This window comes from Ptychodera flava, chromosome 18, assembly GCF_041260155.1.
Source record: "Ptychodera flava strain L36383 chromosome 18, AS_Pfla_20210202, whole genome shotgun sequence".
NCBI lineage: Eukaryota > Metazoa > Hemichordata > Enteropneusta > Ptychoderidae > Ptychodera > Ptychodera flava.
In genome coordinates, this window is record NC_091945.1 from 26,117,113 (window position 1) to 26,135,776 (window position 18,664).

Genomic DNA, 18,664 nt, shown 5'->3' on the forward strand with positions numbered 1-18,664 from the left:
ACCTCCAATGTATCTGCCTTTTGTCCATTGATAAACGTCTTGATGTCACTCCGGATGCACCTTTTAAATTCCTCAATCAAAACAAGTTGTCGTAATTTGTCATAATTCTGACTGACCTTTTCCGAAGAACACCAACGATCAAATAGTTGTTCTTTTGTTCGAGCAAATTCAACATAAGTTTGATCTTTTACCTTCTCACAATCCCTAAATTTCTGACGGTAAGCTTCAGGCACCAACTCATAGCCCTTGAGAATTAATTCCTTCACAGAATCATAATCTGAAGCCTGCTCTACTGACAACTGAATGTAATTTCTCTGGCTTTACCCACCAAAGCACTCTGCAAAAGCATAGACCAGGACTCCTTAGGCCAATTCAGACTCTGAGCAATTTTCTCAAAATGAAGGAAATATTTATCAACATCCTTTTCTTGGAAAGGGGGAACTAACCTGAAATGCTTAGTGATGTCAAACTTGTCTGAAGGGAAGAATTTTCCTGATTGTCCAAGCTCTAAACGTCTCATTTCTAACTGTAGTCGATGTTCTTCCAATTCTCTCCTTTTCTCTCTGTCTTTCTTCCATTTGTAATTCTTTGTCTTTCATTTGTAATTCTTTGTCTTTCATTTGTAATTTTTCCTGCCTTTCCCTTTCTTCCATTTGCAATTTTTCCTTTTCTAATTCCAATTTCTTAAGCTCCAAATCTGCCTGTATTTCTAATTCTAATTTTTTGAGTTCGAAGGAAGACTCAGGCTCATAATCTTTTAAGGCAGACTCCTCAAAATGGCCAGAATTAACTAAATGTTTTGCAATCTTGAACTGAATTTCTCGCTTGCGCATAGATCTTTTGACATCTACTTTAAGGAAATTTGCCAGTGCTATGAGGTTGTCTTTTCTGAGGGAATTAAATGTGTCCTGATCAAGGTCATCCATAAATTCGTCTGGCTTGAATTCCGCCATGATTAATTTCGCTGAGTTCACAGTATACAGTAGTTTTGAAAAGGCTGTCAAAATGTTGTCAAACGGCTCAAAATATTCGTATCCCGGACGAGCCCCCAATTTGTTACGTGCAGAGAAAACGAACAAAAGGGTGAACTCAGCAGTTAACGTTTAAACAAAATTTATTACGAAAATAAAACTAATTGCTAAGTCAGGGATAGAGTACAAGCTTTAAAAGTGTACAGACTACTTATCTCAGCTGGGACGGCAAAGCTCCAGTCTCAGAGTTGTAACAGTCAGTTGAATGAATGAACAGTCTTGCAGGCTTGCAGCTGCACAAAGTCCACAGTATAAATCCAGCGTTGACAGTGAAGGTCTTGAAAAGTCTTGAGAATGACTACTGCTGGAGTTTATAGTAACACACAAGAGACACGATCCCAAAGTCTGACTGGAAGCTGTGCACGTCCCTTTTATAAAGGCATGTAAGAACAATCTAGAACTTTTATTGACATGCTAATTACTGTTCTAAAATTATCTCCCTTACACAACTAATCAACTTTCCAGAACATTCCAAACATGACTAATTGAATTCAAGGTTGTGAGGTCATCAAGGGCAGTGACCTTGGGAATGTTCTAGACTAATTGAACTCAGGTCATGATGAGTGTGGGGGAAATGACCTACATAACATAATTAGTCAACCTCTTACGCATGAAGTTCTCAAGAATATACTTAATCCAACAATTGATACCGAGACAGTTGGGCCAGTAGATTTTCCACGAGCTTTTGACTTTGGAATTGCATGGAGCGGCCCTTCGGCACGCGATAGCGGCAGCCAGGGATTTTTAATAGACGGTTTTGGCAAGGAGGAACTTGAAAAAGCTTACTATCCACCTGGTCAAGAACAACTAGAACAACCTCGAGTCTCACTCAAGAACCTACACAAACTTCTTAATGCTTGTGAAACAGTGTGTGCTTATAATGCTCCGTTTGACTTACAGGCACTTGATATGATGCCGAAGGAGCCCTACCGTTCCGAAAGGGGACAAGACTTTAAAGTTACTTGTCTATGGCTCATGTCAGTTGTGTACATTATACTTCAACCAGAACTTATCGATAAAGCTGAACATGGAGGACTCGAAAGAACGGACCATGGCAACATGAGAAGTCGCTTTGAAGATCTTGCAAACTTAATATGTGCCTCCGGAGGATCCGGGGTACCACCTCATCCACATACAGCCAAAAAAGATGCAATAAGTGAACATTACTTACGACAATACATGATAAATACTTGGCCAGGTGGTTGGAAGAATGGTGGTAAACTGACACTTTCGGCTTTCAAGAAATTAAGACTTCTTCCATGGTACTTATTGAATAACTTTCGTAATTACTTACGTTAGTACTTACGTTAGTACTTGACAAGTACCAGCACAGGAACTACAGAAGTACTTACGAAGTTCTAATAACATTTTCCTCTGGCTCCCAACTATTGAAACTTTCTGGATAGCCGCGCCATTTTATCAGATAATATTTCTTTCCTCTCATTTTTTGTCTTCAAAATTCGTACTACTATGTACAGCTCGTCGACACCAGCAGCGCTCTACAGTTCATCGGAATAGAAAGTGCTGAGTATTTCCTCTCCATTCAGATCTTTTATCTTATAAACTGGCGGCGTTCCCAGTCCAGCTGCATACACCACTTTTGAAACTATTAAAATCTCCTCTGTCCAATTTGGTCAATATCCTTTCCTGAAAGTGGTCTTGTATTTTGTAATTCGGACCCGTTCTCCCGGCTTGAATTCAGGGTTAGCTCCCATGGCTGCTAACTCAGGGTAAAGTGTATAAAATGCCTGCCAATCATTGTCCTCCTTTACATCGACAGGTTTCATTTCACTGTCTGTCTGTATGTAAAGTATTTCCACATCATCGTCTTAAGAGTACGATTAAAACGTTCCACTACACTAGCTTTTTTGTCACTGTCGGTGTGAAACCAGTGAATAGAAGCCGACTTTAACCATTTCTGCATTTTTCGGTTGGTAATTCCCGCCCCTCATATGTCTGAAGTTTGTCAGGTTGCCTCCCGGATTTCTTAATTATGTCTTGTAGTGCCTGCAGAGTATCATCTGCTGTTTGTGACTGTATCGGCCTGGCCCATGCATATTTACTGAGCACATTGATTACTGTTAGCATGTATCGAATATTTTTATTCTCTTTTGCGAATGGTGAAGGGAATTCCACAAGATCCCCCTCCCACTGGACGTCTATCGATGTTACGAAAACGCGCCTTGCCCTTCGGAACGCACCGCGAGTACGAGGTACCGGTTTATGTAGATTATAAGTTAGCTGAGTTTTTAACCAGTCCTGCACCTCTTTCTTAGTAACTTTTAGTCCGCTGGCGCATGCTGCGTCATATAATTTTTGTACACCTCCAAACCAGTTTTCGGGTTGTAATATAATTCTCTTAGAGTTCCTTCGGTAGAACCTTCAGTTGAAGCCATGATTAGCTATATTATACGAAAAATTGTATGTCGTACGGATGCCATAAATGAAATACTAGTTTACTGAATGGCGTATTTTTCAGTTGTCTGACTAGGTCCACAGCCTCACGTTCTGACACCTCCATTCCATATTCTTTTATAATAGTCTTGTTGTCTGTCTTGCTCGGTGTGTAAAATAGTACTAACATCTGTATGTTTTCCCTGAATGGTTTACTAATACTAGTATATTGTTGTATAAAGTGTTTGTTACGGCCCATTCTTTATGTACGAAGGCTAGTGTATCAGCATCGAGTCCGACCGAAAAACAAACACATTATCATCTGTGAAAATGAATCTTTTATTATACGTTTTATTGTTCATGAATGTCGGACAAATGAAAACTATATATTCAAATTTCCTTAAGTACGGGCCAGTTAGGAGATCCATTACATATTCTGTTTTGCCAGAATTTGTCGGTCCAGTTATAATCATGTTGAATGGCACGGTTGCATACATCGGATCTATATACTGTACATAAATGTAATGAATATGGCTAAAGATAACAAACCAATTTTGCCGTATTCGTGAATAGGATCCGCGCCGGCGACTGTATTTGCTGCCTTCGGAACCCCTGCCGGAACCGTTTCGATAGGGGTTCCGATAGGAATCTGACTTGTGTCATTGTGAGGTGGCTTACGCGTTAGCTCGTCCTGCCACTTCACGGCATCCTCTTCCCCATCCATCTCATGTTTAGCACTTTCTTGAATTTCCGTGTTTATATCACCATTCACCCCGAAGACCATAGATTCTGTTGCGTATTGCAATTCATTATTATAACCTGCGATTGCCGGGCCCGAAAGAATAACCATTTTAGACGGCAAGAGAAGTAAATTTGGCAAAACTGCTATATCAAGTGTTACACCAGTATTCATTATTGTGTCTTGATATTGCCTATAACTGATTACTTTGTTGGTATTGCCAATTTCATCTTCGAGGAGAACGCCGAATTCTTTTCGGACTTGCTCTGCGCTGCCAGTATCGCCCACTATGGTACTGCGAATATTTGCTTGTGCACCGAGTATGCAATATACGTAGGCTTCAAGGCTTTCATTGAGGCGGGCGAGACCAGCCTTTGTTAGTCCCGCGTCTCCCTTCATAGGAATGAAACTATTATATTGTCCCTCCATTCCATCATTGCGGAAGAACTAATAATGTGACCTGTCTTTGTCGGGCAGTACATGTTTTTTCTTTCCACAAATTATTTTTGTATAGAAAACGCCTCCGTCGGCGGAAAGGAAAAAGTCATGACCATTGTATATTGCTTTTGGCTGATGAACGTAACCACGATTAGTATAGTATTCATAACCATAGCCAAGACCTGAGTTTTGGCCTTGGCGATATCGAAAGTCGGACTTCGTGGGGCTTATATTTCCAAATTCTGTACATAGAAGTTCATATTGGACGAGATTGTATGGATTGTCGCCGGCTTTGAAGACAGTATCGTCTGGAAGTGCAACGCCCATTTCATGAAGGATCCGACGTATTGTAAAGTATACATGAAAACGACAGAATGATCGTATTTGCGGCGGAAATTTCTTATTGAAGAGATGGGCGAATGATATACCACAACCAGTAGTGCTGCACCATACAGCGAAATTTAATTGCTGGTCCCAGTATTTCATGTGCGGGCCGCCCAACCAGACATTACTTTCTTTAGCTGTTCGATGAGTGATTACGTTATCTTTAAATATATCCCGCGGGTAGAAAGTAGATTTATCTGTCGGCATTACATATATTTCTAAGTCAATGAGAATAGGTTTTACTCCCCCGTTCGGTTTGGAAGGAATATCAGCATGCTGTACTGTCGGTACACTCGTCTTATTCAATTGAAAAGCAACTGGAATAAGTCTGTACTCATGATTCGTGTTTCTATATACAGATAGATTTTAATGGAGGAGAATTTTCCATACTTCGGAATCGGAATTGTTCCGTTAGGGGTACTGACATTCCAGACTATGTTAATACTATATTTTGGATTCAGGTTTAAACAATTTTTTTTTTTCTAAGAATAGATAACATACTGCAAACAATGGAGAATTTAATAAAGACATCGGCAGCGGCAAATACGACAGCGGCACTACCAACTGCAGCATCGGACGCTCGATCCATAATAGAGACGAAACGTGAAAAAATACTCTGTGTCATCGCAAGTGGTCAAAGCAAGTTATTTTTGGGTAAGGAGATTCCAGTTAGAGAAGTGGAAACGTGGAAAGATGAATTCATAACACAAGCCTTTAAAGTCTATGAAGCGAAATACAGTTCTCTTATAAGTGATACCATCACTCAAAGTTTCATAGATCTAGGAGCCCGTGCAATCAGTCAGGTAGTTCCAATCGATGACCGAGATAACTATGCCACTGATCTTAAAAAGGATTTTATTCTAAACAGTGAAATAAAACGATTATCAGGATGGATAGCCTACACATGGGGACCCATACTTGCTCTAGTTTCCACCGGTTTAATTACAGGTAAACATTTAGATTTAAAAAAAATCGGGTTTAATATAATACCTGAAATAAATGGATTCAACTTCTCAAGCACCCCAAACGGTTCCAACACCGACTCAGCAAACGGAAACGGCCCCGCCGACTCCGACACCTCCGACGACTACCCTCTGGAACCCTATCGGAATGGAGCCGCAGCGCAACATAGAGAAAATTACATTACCGACGAAGCATCCAGGGAGACAAGCTGCAGGGAAGAGATTAGCAGAATGGAACAGGCAGAACAAATGGAACAAACGAAAAGCAATGACTAATGATAGTATGACTGAAGCAAACTGTATAAGCCTACCGCCTACGACGAAAGAACAGTGTGATAGCTGGTATAATAAATGTTATCTTGTTTTAGGAATTATAGGAATTTCTTTGACTGCATTAGGACTATATTGGGGCGTGTTCGGCATACACAGTGTCCCCTCCGGAAAGATGAGCCGCTTCAGAAAGTGACAAAAACAGAGCCCGGAATGGTAGCGGCCCCCTCCGGAACGGAACCAAGTCCCGGTCCCTCTACATTGTATGAGATGGATTAACTCCATAAGGAATTCCGTAATTATTTTATTTTCTATTTTATACATGTCAGCAATCATGGATACTAAAACAGTTGTAAACACAATGTACGATGGTATTGTAATCGCAGGACTTACGATGGGATATCTTATGATCTCCAGCAAATTTCTGAAAATGAATATGGGTTATCCAAGCCGACCAATTTAACTCGGTGGATAAAATTAGGTGGAGCGACTGCTGCTGCGGTTGCGACAAAAGATCTCCTTGAACAGAAAAATATTATTCCTGCAGAACCTTATACTTTGTAATGCATATACAGAAGTATGATCATTTGGATTGAAAGCAAAGCAGGCAAACCGGTTACTGTTAATTTTAACCCTTGCATTGACATATCACAGTTTACTTCAATAAGACTATTACAGTGTTCACTATATAATTCATGGCATAACATAACGGGGGCGAATAGTATATTAAAATATCAAGAAAATGGGCAACCGAAGAAGACTATATCAATACGTCCAGGTAACTACAATATCGATACACTCAACAAAGCAATCGGGTTGAAACAGAAAATTAATTTTGAAAAACATCTGCCGACAAACCGCGTTCTTCTAACTTTGGCTAAAGATGTTAAAGTTTATTTTAATGCTGCAGGTAACTTCGCTAACCTCGTCGGTTTTTCAGATAAACCTGAGGACAACCCCGTGATAAAAAGTACTATGAGTCCAGGTCGAGCGGATTTCTTAACAGTCACTAAATACATAGTTCATTCAGATGTCGTTGATGTTACTGGAAATTATGTTTCATTTGGCTCTGGCGAATACATACAGGGGAAAGTATCGGACTGTTTACAAATACTTACCATCCAGGATAAAAAGAAATAAGTGAAAAGGTCACCGATGACTTTAAAAACGGCGGCTCAATTTCCATGCCATTGAGAAAGGGTTCAGACCATATGAGTTCAATGCGTATTTGGATAACAGATCAGGATGGAAACATAGTCAATTTCAATAACTGGCCAACTAGCTTTTGTATTGAATTATTGTAGCTAACGCATCATAAACCATCCCACGACCAATCCTCCAGCAATATAAATCATTTCATATTTCTTTTGCTCAGGACTGGGCTGATAATAATCTGAGAATTGAACTGCTTTGCCTGACGCAGAGTTGGCTTGCGCCGCTGCTTCTTCAAGGATTTCTGTATCTGTATCTCTTAATTCAGCCGCAGCATGAATATCTTTAGCCTGATTTTCTCTTTCCCAATCAGCCTGGAGTAATCTTTTTTCTGACCAGACATTGCGGTCATGTTCAAATTTTTCTAATGCTTTATCATGTCTAATTTTCTCTTCAATAAGAGCCTCACCATTCCCGGAAAGCTTTTGTCCGATAATATTTCCTCCTGTGAATGCCGTTGCATTTAATACAGCACCGAGAACTGTCATTCCTATAGCTGAAGCCATGATTGTATATTATTACAAGGTATTATTTTAATTTTCACTGTATATACGACCCTACGGAGTATGTCTGGCCCAAGTAACTTTGGTCTAGGTGCAATTCACGTACAAAATCTCGAGCTCGAAGATTTAAGTGATGTTAAAGTTAACAATAATACTAAGATAGCAGGTAATCATAATAAAGATTACGTCCTTCGTTACAAAGACCGTGAAAAAACATTTCGTTTTATCGGCCGCAACAGCGCAGAAACATGAACACGCTGTAGAATTTTCCGAACTGAAAGACATCAATGAGTCCGTAATTGACGTTACAAAGGCTGCAAATGATCCTTCCTTTTGCTCTGACATGGGATAGGCTAGTCAGAAATTCATGCCTTATAATGTATCACGTAACATCTTAGATATATTGGATAGTGAAATTGCAGGAGGTGTTGCTGAACTGCCAGGAACTCCGAATGTGATTTATTTTGATAGCAATGTTAACAAATATAAATTGTCCGATTTTCGCCTTTATCTTAAACCTAATAACCCATACATTACACTACTCGGTATACCGGTTCACCATAAATTAGTCCTCTTAATACAATAATGTCTTCAAATAATACACTGCGAAGGTGGATAATGATGGGGAGAATTATTGTTCATATGCAGCTAGCGGAGTTCCAGTAAAATTATTTTGGGACACAATTTTAAAGAAACTGTGTCTGAAAAGTGTAAAGGAGGGGACAGCTGAATTAACTTTACAGACTGCCACTCAACAGATGACTGATAATATGAAAATAATTGAGCATGGTACAGTTGTTATCAAATGTATAAAATTAGGTACAGGAGACGAGTTTGATGATTTAGTTGGAAATATTGCTATAAAAACAGATTCAAGATTACCTTGCACTATTATCATAACTATTGACAAAGATAAAAAGATTTAGATATTTTTACTCGTATTCCAGAAGAAAGTCGTTCTGGCAACATTTCATTTGTTAAAAAATATACAACTACTTACACTTTTGATATCAGTACAATTTATCTAAAACGTCTCATTTTATTTGAAGTAATGGTCTTCCGACATATTTTAAGTTCGGAGGAAATTTCTAAAATTTTATCTATCGGGTGAACAAGTTCGTACCGATAGGAACTCCCGAGTTCAGAAAAAACACTACCGGAAATTCAGACCTCAGTCATGACGTAGGAGAAAAAATCACATCAGCTAGACTCCGGTTCTGAAGAGGTAGCTACTTACGTTAGTGTGTGCTTCCGTCAACTGACTGACAACACAGGGTAAAAGCCCCTTTATATAGACTAGTTTGATGGTGATGACATACACGGAATTTCCCACGGAATTCCCCTGACGTACATCTCTATACATGTTGTGTGTTTATAAATAGGTCAGACAGCTGTGCGTGACGCAGCTGCGTGTATAGACATGTCAGTGTGGATACCCTACGGAGTCAAAGGATTAGGGGAATTCCCCACTGAGTTCATATATGGTCAATGCACTATCTGCTGTTGCGGTGACCTGTATATGAACTCACGTACGCGTACGTTCCGGCAGGTGTCATTTTAGCTATAAGGAGGGGTTTCCCATGTAGCTAAAATGAGGGAAAACAAAATTCATGTCACAGAAAACAAATATAACTAACTACTAACGTGGTCAAGTAGTGCACACGTTTCACTAACCGAACATGAATTTTAAGTGACTGACGAAGATAACTCTATTCTCGAAAGGTAGCATCAAAGGATCGTACTGTCACAGTAGTCTTTCCACTCCACTGCGGGTTCAGGGCAGGATGCGGGGATTAGGGGTACGTCTCGCCATGGCAAATCAACACTTTACACAAAACAGCTTACATAACGTACACAAAATTCAAACAGCTATAAGATATTAACGATGTGTGGAGTTTGCTTTCTCAAATGACGTATGATGTGGCCGAATGTAAGGTGGTACATTAAACTCCTTAAGTAAGGCCCTTTTTGTGGATTCGCCGCTCGCCTATATGGCCGGTATGAGTCTAGAGTGCTCGGCTCCCTGAGCTCGGTTATACTACGTCGTAGCCGTAGCTCTACCTCACAGAACGGACTTGCGTGCGTGCAGACTGACGCCAGAGTACCCAACGGGTCCCTTCGTTATTGACATGTAGTCTTTGGTCCGGGCAAACTTTGCAGCCACCTAAGTCTGTGTACTGTGATTTGTGTTCGTCCACTTTGTTTCCCTCCATCGTGGTGTAGGGTAACGTAGTGAACAGAACATGTACACAGAGGTCCATACAGCATCGTACCTATGGTGCATTAGCTACGATGACAGTAGCTCATGGTTACTGGAAAATGCCAAGAGTAGCCCAGCCTGAACATTCTTACGTAAACGTTTTTCTTTTTCTGAAGTATACCACAGCATAGACCCTGGAGCGAGAATCTCCTCAAAGAAAATACATTCTCACTCACTCACCCGATAAAACTACGTGGGTGAGGAGCTCATACAAATATACCCGGCTCAAGATATCCCATGAAATACTGACACTAATCTTTGCGACACGAATTCGAAACAAAAACTACGAGACACATTAGGAAAGGCAAGACTAAACAAACAAACGAACAGCGATGATGCGGTAACAACATCTTCAACAAAGCTTTCACAAGTCAAAACATAAGCTTATACATATATATTCTAACAACACTGTTTGGAGAGCAAAGCAATCAAACAAGAACCAAACAAAACCCATAAACTCAAGCGACTGATAAAGGAACAACTCGGGCTCCGAAACGAAAGCGTCAAAAGAATCACAGTGTCTCAGACATAACCGACCCGGCTTCGTTTCGCCATGGCTAATTTCTAACACCAAAAAGCCGACACACAACACAGTGCACAGCATGAATATACTACACTTAAATAGTCACTAAACAATTACACAATCAGACCATACCACAAAACGTTAAACCACACGACTCCCAACATAATTTAATAGCCGATGTGTGCAGCTGCGTTCCCTTATTTTACTTGCAATGTGTCATGTTTTCCTGTGTTTCGCTAAACTGCTAATGAGACTTTTAATTGCAATGTTGCTTTCCAAGTCACCTACCCAACCATTTTAAAGGGGTGATCAAGATGGCCAGAACAGCCAATTTTGACCAATTAGGTTCAAGAATCTGGGAAAAGGTGCTAAGAGTGTGCGATAGATATATTGACGAGATAAACATTGAGAACAGTAGGATTAAAAGAGGTGTGACTGGTCCAACCTGTTCAGTTTCTGTGTGGGGAAAAGTTGAAATGGTGAAACCGACCACTTGACATTTATTTATACCTGAAATCGATATGAAAACAATTTGTTTTTAAAATCAATGGAGGCAAGTGCATACAGTGAAATATTTCAGTCACTTGCGCAATACATCTTGTATCAGAACACCAAATAGGCTGCACTATGTTGTTCTTTCATTTACAGCAAACGAATTATTTGGCTCTGCACCACTGGGTAATAAGGCATTATAAGGCATAGCAAAAGTGTAGAATATGTTATGAATACATTATGATTATGAATATTGTTGATAAAATAAATACTTTTGTTATTATTGTATATTTGCAAAAGGTACCCAACTGCATTTGAATATTAAATGACGATCAGTATTCATGTTTAATTCGCTCAGTTGTAGTACAGACGCTGAGAAATTCCTTCCTTTTGCCTTGCCTTGCCCATTTATTTAATAGTGTCACCCGTTCTTGGTCAAACCCGACTATGGTTGCATACAAGAAACACAGCAAAAACAATTTCTCTCAAAGGGCCTCTGAATCGTAGACACAGCGTTGGCATAGATAGTCTGGGCTACAGTCCAAGGAGCAACACATGACACACACCAGGAAAACGTAATATAACGAAATAATTTAATGAACAAAATAAATTTCAACTAAATGCTCAATCTCGAATACACTCTGTCAACAGACTTTAAAGTATTTCATCACTAGAGGGCGCCGTAACCACTGAGAACCCAACCCTCATCAACAGATACAACTCAAAAATACACGTGTAAATACACCCGGGTAATGCTTATTCTCTGATGTTGAAAATCATAAAACTGAAATTTGATATCAAACAATCATAAATTTCTCCTTGGTACTATACGGATCGACTGATTACAGTACACAGGGTACAGGGTATAAATTACACTCAGAACTTGTAAACTCTATGAAATGAATAATTGAATCGCACTGTCCGTTCAAGTTATTCAAACACAATTTCCAAAGCGCTCGACCTTACAGAAATACTCTACAGTCCTGGCAGTAGCCGCGAGAATTTTTTTCCAGATCTGATAACCGCGACCGATCGTTATTCAGTTCCAGCGACGTTCCCTTGACGATGCTGTGTCACAAGGCAATGACGTCACTTATGGAACATTCCAGATCACACGTGGATACAGATCCGCACAAACGATTATGGCAAGCCAAACGTTGCAATATTCTTGAAAACCTATTTTCTTTTTGCATAATACATTTTCTTTGTGTAGTAAACCATTTTCTTTTTGTAAAAGTCAATTTTCTTTGTGTAAAAATCTATTTTCCTTGCATAAAAACCTATTTTCATTTTGTAAAGTCCATTTCCTTTGTGTAAAAACTTGTTTTTCTTTGTGTAAAAAACATTTTTGTTAAAAAAACATTTTCTTTTTGTAAAACCTATTTTCTTTTTGTACAAACCTATTTTCTTATTGCAAAACCTCCATTCATGTTGCAAAACGTATTTTCTTGTTGCACAACCTTCATTCATGTTGCATGCAGAGCCTATGCTTGTATTCCAAAACGGCCATTCGTATTGTTCACATAACCTTCGAATAAAGATGGCGCTCAAGTGAAATGTGCTCTGGTCAAAGGTTATTTGCAGATGCCACGAGTAGATGAGCCCACCAGTCGCTTAGAATCTTTGTTTTTGACTTTTAAATAAATATTTTTCAACTTATTGAGTAATTAATTGTACCCTATTCGTATTATCTGTTTTAATCTACGTTGCGGATATAGTTTTGACCAGGTCACAAGATCGAGGGACACCGGTTTGGAGAATGACGCGTACGGTCACTCCCACCTACAGTAGACTTGCTTCATCCACGGTCTTTTGTGGAGGGACCGTGCTTCATCCCACGATCTAAGCGCTTAAGCGCCAGCCTACCTAGCGCGAGGGCAGCGCGACATTGCACATCTATACGATATGGATATGTATCATCTAGTATGGATGCTAGAGTCTAGTATGGACCTTAGAGTCTAGTATAGTTTAATATGACCGCTTAGAACTCGTTACATAATACGATTCACGATTAATATCGATACTATCCGATACTATCATCTAGTATCGTCTGAGTATTCAAACTGGACGATACTTTATGACGACTTTGACTGGGTCCTGATTTATCACGGATTTTTGAATTCTGGCATACTAGAATAATAAAATACTAAAGAAAAAGATGGGTCACCATGCTTGACTTTTAACAAATGTACGATGAAAAGTAATTGTTTTCATGAATTCGCGTAAAAGCACCATATAAAACCATTCATTGCAAGTTCGTGCTGTGAATGAAAGTTTCACAATCTCATCGTACAATGACAAAAATGAAGACTCTAATTTAAATGAAAGATGTGTGACTAAATGGAATCATTTTTACCAAATTTGCCATTATCACATCCAAAATTTCAGAGATGAAATCGTTAATTTGATATACTATTTTAACCTTTCAGTTTTGTTGATTTCATACAACTGTTTTAAGTAGCATCTACAAGTCGTACATGTCTGATAATTTTGAAAAAAAATCGGTCACTGGGTAGGTCCCTGTGCTCAGTTTTTTCGTAATTTGGCAAACTGTAGCCAGGAATTCACAATTTGCCTACTCTCTCTTGTGTGCTCTTCAGAAGGTGTCATTGACCTGGCCAGTGTTAGAGTAACTCAAGTCAGCCTAGATTGCTAAATCTAAAAGTCCACTAATGCATTCAAAAATGAATCAATTTACACTTGCCATACACTTGCTCATGAACTGTCTCATACAGAAAACTCTGGATCTAACACACTTGACATATAACAGTCTCGTCATCCAGACAGTTTTTTCAAAGTTCTCAACTTTTGAAGAGGACGGGAAATGTTCAGTTCTTACCCGATTCTCTGAAACTATCGTCGGCAAAGGCCATAACACTTCAACGGTACATGCACGAGAGGTAGAATCTCTGGTCCATCGATTTAGGGACTGGTCAGTTTCTTCGGCCTGGGGGGCGGTGGATTCATGGGGGTCACCCTGTTTTTGACTTTGGTGATAGGGGGTCACCATGTTTTTGAAATGCCAAATAGGAGGGTCAGTGTGTTTTTGAATTTCGACACAGGCTCACCATTGCCTAAAATGCATCGTGTCAGCCACAAATTTCATCCAGTTTCATTTTTCGGCGCGCCCTTCGGGCGCATAACTTTAATAATCAGACATATTTTTCAGCACGCCCAACTTTAACATATCAGGCATACATAATTCAGAGATATATGTATGTTCAATATTTTCAGCGTGCTCTTCGAGCGCATTACTTTAATATATCAGACGTTTTTCAGCACACCCTCCTGTGCATTACTTTAATATACAAGCAAATATATCAGAGATATCAGGATGTTTCATATTTTTCTCCGCGCCCTTCGGGCGCCATACTTTAATATATCAGAGATATATGCCAGAGATATCTTGATGTTTGCTAAGTGAAAGTGCACTATTATGAAATGTGGATTTCATATGAAAGCATGACAAATTCCTGATACTTTTCTGTTTTCTCTATGGGAATTCAGTATGAGAAAGCAACATGCACAAATATCAATGTTACAAGAAAAGGTCATCTCAGACTCTGCACACATCAGATTTGGCTAAAATGCCTCTCTATGGCTCCTCAGGAGATTTAATTGGATGGCTGGCAAGTCTTAACACCCATCAAAATTTTGATTTACTGCTTTTTCCTGTTTGCTATTAATGATTGACATCCATTTCTGTACAACAGTTCAGGACATCTGGTGAAGCATAGAAAGTGTGAAATCATCCACAGCTCATTCAAAATGTACTGTATTCAAACTTTAAGATTGACACTTTGAAATTCCTATCTTACAACTGACATGCCAACAATTTCATTAAAGCACTTAATGACTGTTAAAATATAAATGTATGTAAAATATTATATATATATATATATATATATATATATATATATATATATATATATATAATATATATATATATATATATATTACAGTATTATATTATTACATATTACGGTTGTCGCATGCGGGGGGGGGGGTCACCCTGTTTTCAAAATTTGGAATAGGGGGGTCACCCTGTTTTCAAAATTTGGAATAGGGGGGGTCAGCCACTTTTTGACGTCGGCAAAAATAATCCACCGGGTCCCCCCCCCCGGATCGAAGAAACTGACCAGTCCCTTGGGTGACTTTGGTGTCACTTTCGATGTCTACGCACTTCGGTGTCGACCATGTACTTCGCTATTGAAACCCAACTCAACTCACAAAAAGAAAAGAACCCTTAGCTTACTGATAATTACCAACGTGGCATTAGGCACAAACTCTCTCTTATCATGACTAAGAAAAACTCAATAAAACCTGTTACTGTTGCCCACTAGTCCAAGCACTCTGCAAGGAATCTATTTGAAAGCACATACTATAATATTAATACGCAGTAGTTACGGCATCATGTCAATTTTGTCTCGTGTATTAGCTTACACGGAATATCCATGACAGTCTCATGAGGGCGCCAAACTGACATATTCCAAGTAACTAAATTTTGAAACGGCCGCACTAGCAACATGATATACCAAACTGTCTCAACGTTGAAAGTCCATAAGTAATCTTTGAAGGTTTGAATGAGAAATATGCCATCATGTTAGCAATTCCGCCAGGACTTACATCAGACTGTCTTGCCAACGACAGCTCGAGATCAGACTGAAAGGAATTACAGTTACCCTAAGCTACATTTGCACTTACATGTAACTACACTCCGAACTTGCTTTCAATTTAAATTGATTTATCAATTTTTCGCTGAAATTTTGTAATACAATGGCAAGAGTTCAACTGACTTCATCAACTCTTCATGAACCTTTTCTATACCGATGAGCATTGCGCCGACACATCCTCTTTTCACCGAAATGTCTGCTAAAGAATAACACATGAAAAAAATGAGACTCTAGTTTTTACTCGTTTTGCGCTTATTCTCCTCTACTGAGCAGTTCAGAAGCTCTCCTGTCCTCACTAATGTCTTGTACGTATATATCTTATGGCGTCAGATTAACGGGCTACTACCCAGCAAGTTTTAAGATCACTCTTCACGTGATACCCTCGCACCAATCAGCGCAATTGAAGCCTAGCAGCCGCCTGGCAAATACACAGCACGTACATATCCATTGTTCCACCTATTTTAATAATGATCATCTTTAATTTTGGCTACGGCTAAACATTTCTGTACTCATTTACCATTTATATAAGTGTATTCCAAATATTCATTGTAGCATCCAAAAACGGAATATGTATATCCTACAGGCTATTTATTGTTGGCGAAAATAAAGTAATATGATTGGTTGAGACATAATTTCAAAAAATGGCTGAAAGTAGCAGTTCTTAATTGCAATGCAGCACTGATAATTCCAGGTGCTGAGAAGATATTACAGCGCCTGGTATTCGTGTGTATCACCAGGAAAAAAAGGAAACCGGCACAGTGTAGTATCTTCCTGGCAGCTCAAAGCTTAGGAAGCTCTAATTATTTCTTTTACAGTTATTTAGAAGATTAATAGTGAAAGTAAATCAACAAAAAGAAACTGATTTTGTTCTTCAACTGTGTTACCAAATAACAACACTAACAACAAATATCAAACATCAAGATAACTCTTTTCCCTGTGATACCGACCACATGAGATTTACACCTATACTCGATATGAAAGACTTATAAGTGAAAACAATTTGTTTTTAAAGTTAATAAAGGTCAGTGCTTGCAGTGAAATAGTTCAGTCACTTGCGCAATATATCTTGTATCTCAACACCAAATTACCTGCACAATGTTGTTCTTTCATTTTCAGCAAACGAAGTAATTTGCTCTGCACCACTGGGTAATAAGGCATTATTAGGCATAGCAAAAGTGTAAAAAAAAATCATCAATAAATTTATGATCTTATTTCTTCTCTACTGAATAGTTCAGAAGCTCTCGTGTCCTCTAACGTCTAGTACATATATGTCATGACGTCAGCGTGTTTGAGGTGATCACATGCTTTTGAAATTTCAAGAACATTCTTCAAATGCAACCGTCACACCAATCAATGCATAAAGCCCAGCAGTGGCCTTGCAAGTACACAGCACATACATTTCTTTTGTTCCCGATGATCATCTCTAAAAGTGGCTAGGCCTGACATTTCCGCACCAATGTACCATTTAAATAAGTGTATTCAGTATATTCTTTGTAGCATCACAAACGGAATATTTATATCATACCGGTTATATGTTGTTAGTGCAAGTACAGTGATATAATTGGTCGAGACATAATTTCCAAAAATGACTGAAAGTAGCAGTGCTTTATCGCGATGCAGCACTGTTGATTTCAGGTGCTGAGACGATATTACAGCGCCCGGTATCCGTGTGTAAAACAAAGGAAATAATGGACACCGACGCTGTGTAGTATCTTCCTGTCAGCTCAAAACCTTGGAAGCTCTAATTATTTTGTTTTACAGTTATTTAGAAGATTAATAGTAAAATTAATGAACAAAAAAGAAAATACTGGTGTTCTTAAATTGTATTACCAAACAACAACACTAACAACAATATTAAACACCCAGATTACTCTTTTCCCTCTGATAACAACCACTTGAGATTTTATACCTGAACTCGGTGCAAGACGTTTGGTGAAAATAATTAGTTTTTAAAGTAAATTGAGGTAAGTGCATGCATTGAAATAGTTCAGTCACTTGCGCAATACATCTTGTATCTCAACATCAAATTACCTGCACAATTTTATTCTTTTATTTTCAGCAAACGAAGTAATTGGATCTCCACCACTGGGTAATAAGACATTATTACGCATAGCAAATGTATAAAAAATGATGTTATCCGTAAATTTATGATTGTCAATATAGTTGAGAGAAATATACTTATTTCTGTAATTATTGTATAACTTGAATTATGAATGACGATCAGTATTCATGCCAAATTCACGCAGTTGTAGTACAGATGCTGAGACCTTCTTGCCTTGCCTTGCCTTGCCTGCTCATTTAATAGCAACACGCCAAAACTCCCTCAACGTTGAAAGTCGATAATTAATCTTTGAAGATTTGAATAAGAAATCTGTCGCGAGGTCAGCAACGTTGCTTAGACTTACATCAGACTGACTTGTCAACGATTGCTAGAGATTACACTGAAAACGAATTAAAGTTATCGTATCCTAAGCTACATGTGCAAATACATGTCACCAATTTCAATTTTCGGCGAAATTTGGCAATACAATAGCAACGGTTCAACTGTTCTACATCACTTCTTCATGATCCTTTTCTATACTGATGCGCATTTCACCGACACATGCACTTTTTTCACCCACATGTCTCCTAATGAATTATACATGATAAATTGATCGAACATTTTTACTCCTTTTGCGGTGGAATGAAAATTAGCCAGCACGTGTACATATCGGGTTATTGGTATGACTTATGTGATCGAGAGCTGTCTTAATACAAAACCTGTTCTTCTTGAAGATAGCCAA